Source organism: Arachis duranensis, chromosome 3 (assembly GCF_000817695.3).
Source record: "Arachis duranensis cultivar V14167 chromosome 3, aradu.V14167.gnm2.J7QH, whole genome shotgun sequence".
In the NCBI taxonomy this organism is placed as follows: domain Eukaryota; kingdom Viridiplantae; phylum Streptophyta; class Magnoliopsida; order Fabales; family Fabaceae; genus Arachis; species Arachis duranensis.
In genome coordinates this window covers 24,162,065-24,167,862 of record NC_029774.3, presented here as the reverse complement: position 1 = coordinate 24,167,862, position 5,798 = coordinate 24,162,065, and the positions used below count along the sequence as shown (strand labels likewise).

Below are 5,798 nucleotides of genomic sequence, written 5' to 3'. Positions count from 1 at the left end.
GGGGTTCCTGTCTTCTCCTATAAGGATCTCCTATAATGTAAAATAAAAGATAAAATGTGTAAGTGCTTATGCTTCATAATATATAATAATAGAATTATGGTTTATTAGCCTAGTTATGTATGTGCTTATGCTTATACTCAAACTCTGACAGATATATAATTATGGTTTAGAGGTTATAAATACAAGAACTCAGTTTTTCACAGTATCATTTCCATGAACAGATATATAATTATTGGATATTTACTGTGGTTTCTTATTTTGTGATTGCAGAACAATCTTCATAAACTCTGGGCCCTTCTCAATTTTCTTCTGCCTGAAATTTTTAGCTCTGCTGAAACTTTTGATGAATGGTTCCAAATATCAAGTGAAATGGAAGTTCTTTGTAGACTGATCATTTAATGACTTGACATTGTCAAATATTTCTTTTGTAGGTAAAATGGTTCTATTGGATTTTCTAAATTAAAAGAGCGTGATTCTTGGGTCCTGATATTTTCACAGGTTAGTTTTCTATAAGAACGGGTTTGTCACTTTGTTGTCACTGATTGTCTTTGAAGGTCTTATATTTATGCAATCTAATGTCTTGCTTCCCATCCTTGCTCATTTGTGGCCCTTCTACAGATGACTAGGCTGCTGGACATACTTGAAGATTATTTAATGTTTCAGGGATATCAATATTGTCGTATAGATGGAAACACCCGTGGAGAAGATCGTGATGCTTCCATTGAAGCTTTCAACAAACCAGGAAGTGAGAAATTTGTCTTCTTGTTATCTACTAGGGCTGGAGGTCTCGGCATCTATCATGGTTGTAGCAGGTAATTTTAAACTATTTGTCTATAACGTGGTATTGTGTGTTTAAAGTTAACAGTGGCTAGTGGCTACTGTGATCTCAACTGAATCGTTGAATCCATTTGGACAGCATGATTAAGAACTATATTTTAAAATTGATTTACATGTAATGAGAATGTTTTATCAGGTTCTACATGACTATGGTTATTCAGAATCATTCTTTTCTCTTTTGTTTGTAAAATTCATTGCATATTGTTTATTATTAAATGTAAATTTATAATGACACATTCATAAATTTGTGGTTGGTTTGCATACAACTTGGTTTCTGATTTTTAGTTTGCAGCCAATAAGAGACACTAGAGAGAAGCAGGTACAAATGTGGAAGGATCTTATTCTAGATTATTGTAGAACACAAAGGTATTTGTAATTGGGCTTGAAGAAGAATTTCCTCTGTTTTCAAATCCTGTAATTGGAAGTAAGTTCAAAAAATTCTTGCTTACTTGCAAATTTCATTATTATTATTATTATTGAATTGACAGGTCTCAAATGTTCCCATATTTCTTTTTTTTCCTGCATTTTATTTCCACATTTATGTCATATGATTGTTTCCTGGTTTCTGATAGTGCAGGGTCTCTTACTTATGAAGCTAGAGAAGCATTTCTTTTAGCCTTAGTAGCTGATGGTATGGTTCATGTCAGTGAATTTATTGTTCTTGTGAGTTGTGACTAGTTCTGAGAAAATTGTTAAAGTGGTATTCTAATCTGACAGGACGTGCTGAGTGGATGGATAAAGGACATAGGAAATGTCTTATTCTCTGGAATCAGATTCAAGAGTGGGCAGAAATTTTAGTACAATTTGTAGGTTTCCATTTCTATTTTGATAACCACAACATTCTAGTTTCTGTGTTTGCATTGTGTTTGAATTCACTTTAATATTGATTAGGCAAGAGATAATGGGCTGGAAGATGGTGTTGTGACGATGGAAGAAATAAGGTTTGGGACTGAATCTCAAGGAACAGGTAATTTGTTGATGCTTATAGATCCTATTCTTCACTATCTTGTAATTTGGGATGGGACAAGTTTGACAGTTATTGGTTAGTTCTTAATACTTGTGTTATCATCTTATCATGTCTTGATGCATGGGATGGTATAGCTTTTGGAGTTGATAATTGTAGTCTGTCTTTTCAATAATTTTGTCGTTGCTTTTATCTTTAGATGGTAGAGAGAAAGTTTCTTGAATTACATTTTGTGGGACCTTATATTAATTGTGATAGGAGTTTAACTTTTTAACATTTCTAAATTGAAATTCTGTCCCACCTTAGTAGCTTCCAAACTGATTAACTGTGAAATTTGCAGCAAGACCATGGAGCAAGTGAGCAAGAACCAGGCATTAGTAGATGCTATTGGAGAACCAATAGTTAAAGCTCAGGATCGTGCTCATAGGATTGGACAGAAGAAATAAGTACAAGTTTTCTGATTTGCACGGAGGTTTGTAATTGTTGTGCATTATTACTATGTTCACTTTTATCTATGCTTTTCTATATAGGCAGCATACATGTAAGGCACCTAACTGGATATATCTAATTTTAAAAAAATTGCAACACATGCTGTCTATGATGCAACTTATAAAATTATTACAATATCAAGATAAAACCTATTGATATTAATCTAGAATGAATGCCATTGTCAGCATTAGTCATTATAAACTAAAAGCCTGTATATCTAGTAAGTGCGATATCTCACTTGTATTGGCACAAAGTTTCTATAAATATCTGACAAGATATATATTCAACTCTGGCACAACAACCAATTTGAAGCACTGAATTTATACTTTTGGTTGGTCTTAATATCTTGTACAATGAAAATCCACAGTATACAATTGAAGAGAAAATAATTGAAAGGTCTTAATATCTTAACATTATCTTTTTTCTCATTCTGTGCCACAGTTGAGCAGAAATGGATGTGGATCCTTCGATGTTCCCACGTGAATTGATGACAATCCAAAGAATTGCAATTGGGTCTCCTGGAGAGGCTGCTCAGCCTGATGCAATTAGAGCAGCATTTGCAGAATTCTTCTCAATGCTTATTTTTTATTTTGCTGCTGAAGGCTCTGGCTTGTCAAACAAAGCACCATAAGGAAATTACTTTCCCTTTGGTGATCAACTCTTCTGAATCAAACCTATCAAGTTCAAGAAGAATTCATGCACATATGGTTGATGGAAGTTGATTCATGTCCATTTTTTGAGAAAGAATTCAGTTAATCTTTCTGTAATGTATGTAAAATTGTGTAAAATTTAGTATGGTTGAACAATATACTAAGGATTATAGTTGATAATACACTTTCATTATGTTTTGAATTATATTGACTTGCTTGTTTTATAATAATTTTCTTTTAATTTTATAATACGATGAATTTGTTTATTTTTTGTAATATTATAAATATTCAAATACAAATTAGATAAAAATTTGTATTAAATTTATATTTATTTTGTATGAAAACAAGTTTATTTTGTAATTGAAAAAATAAAAAAAATCTATTTTAGCTTATTGACGGATTTACAGACGGATTTTCTGTCTGTAATAAGAGTGTGAGATGATTTTCCAAGGTTTAAATTACAGACGAAAAATCTGTCGGAAAATCCGTCTATAATTACAGATGAAAAATCCGTCAGAAAATCTGTCTGTAATTACAGACGGAAAATCCGTCTGAAAGTTTGTCGGCTTCAGGAAATGGATGGAGAATTTATAGAGGAAAAATCCGTCGGTAACTGGTAAAAATCTGTCGGTAATTTTCCGACAGAAAAAAATCAGTCGGTAAATAATTTCCGACGAGACTTTTACAGAGGGACAAAATCCATCGATAATTTCATCGGTAATCAAAAATCCATCTGTAATATATACCAAATCTGTCTGTATTAAGCCATTTTCTAATTGTGAACATCAACACTGATGATGATGATGATAATTACGTAACTTCAATAATAATAATAATAATAATAATAATAATAATAATAATAATAATTGTACCTTTATACATATAGTATTAATAAATTAAAATAAAAATAAATAATATAAAAAAATAGACAAAAAAATTAAAGCGTAATAGACTACACTAGACCGATAAAGTAAAATAGAGATAACCATAATAATAATCATAATGATAATAAAGAGAGACAAATCCCAAGTAAAATAGACAATATAAAAAATAGCTAGATACAAGAGAATAAAATATTAAATATAAACAAAAATAATATTATTATATATAGTTAAAAATATGCAGGAAACGTATTGTGAATATATAGGGGTATTGACATTAGGGGGCGTATTCACAGTATATAGAAGACGTATTATATTTTTCTGATTTAAAAAGTATAATTGAAGTATTATAAAAAGAACAAAATTGTTAGATTGAGTGCGAATTTGAGTGTTCTTTTAGAAAAAAAAAATGGTTTGAACGAGTCAATAAGAGTATAAAAAATAAAAAGAGGTGTTAGTTTGAAAATATAATACTATAATAGTTACATATTTTTTAAAATTTTTAAAGGTGTGAATTTTGTATATGTAAATCTATGTGATGTTATTTATTTTGCAATAATATACTGAATCAATCATCGAATTACTCTAACTTACTAATAATTTAGTGATTTAATCAATGTAACCGTAGTTCAATCAAAATAATCGAATTGTTAAAAAAATTATATTTATTTTAAAACTTTAATATTCTTAATTCCTTGTCTTTTGTATTTCGTCATTGTTTTATTTTTTTCCCCTCTCTTCTCTTTTTTATGTTTTTCTTTCTCTTTTTTTTTTCTCTTTTTTCTATTTTCTATTTTTTTCCTTTCCTTCTCTCCTGGCTTTCTATCCTCTCCCCTCAATTTCTAACAATAAAAAAGTTTGGATGTATTATTCTACTACCAATTTTATGTCTATCTTATTTTTTAAAATATTTTTATTATACTAAAACTAATAGAATTAGTATTGAACTAGCCCAATTGAAAAATTCATTAGGAAACTATCTATTCTTGTTATAATTCTATAAAAAAGGCCTCTTAGTACCTATATTCTAGTAACTATAAGTAGTCCCCCGAGGACCTCTCTGTTTCACCTCTTTTTATAAATTTCGAGTAATTAATAAATAGTTAATCAATAAATTAATTATTATTTAAAGAAATTAGAAAATTAAATTTTATAGTTTACTAGAGTAAAAAAATTAAAATATGAATTTTGACACTAATTTTAAAAATTTTGGCCTAAATTGAGTTAAGGGACCGAACCAGTTGGACCAAAGTCAAACCAGACCCAAGGCCCAATATATAAAAGCCAACCTCAGCCTTCTTCTTCCCTATAACCTAATGAAACACGCTGATGGAGGGCAAAGGGGAGAAAAGAAACTACAAACCCTAGCTCAAACTTCAATCTCACATATCTTTTAATTTGGAACTCCGATTGACGCCGTAAGAGACCACACGTTTATCTCGGAATTCTCTACAAAATTCACTGAAAAATTTGGTAAGAAAACCACATCTTCTCACCCAATTCTTCCCTTTTCAGTTTCAAAATCTTAGATTTTAGGTATTGAGAAATTGAATGATTTTGATGGTTTAGGTGAACTCTAACAGCAGGTAATAACTAGGTTTTTGCCCATTTGACTCGTGGATAAGGTGAGGAAGCTCTAACCCTTGTGAAATTGTTAAATTAACAAATTTTATATTGATTTTAGTGATGTTTGTGTGGAATTAGATTGTATATATGTGAATTTGGAACCAAATTGATAAAGTTGGAAGCTTGAGTATGAGCTTGGAGGCTGGGTTTTCTGATTGGTGTGCGTTTGGGACCTTGGGCGTTGTAAAACGGACATAATTAAGGTGCTTCAACATTAGGGAGGAATCGACCAAGGTATGATTTTGGTTTCTCATAGATAATATATAATGCTGCGTGAAAACTTAGGTTAGATGACTATAGGATAAACTTAAATGTGTTGAATTGTTGAACTTGATGCATTATATGTAGTTA

General features: G+C 30.5%; 1 pseudogene; it reads left to right on the top strand.

The window, feature by feature from the left end:
- The first annotated feature begins 618 nt into the window (after positions 1-618).
- LOC107478176 (uncharacterized) lies at positions 619-2,247 on the top strand (annotated as a pseudogene).
- Positions 2,248-5,798: the final 3,551 nt, after the last annotated feature.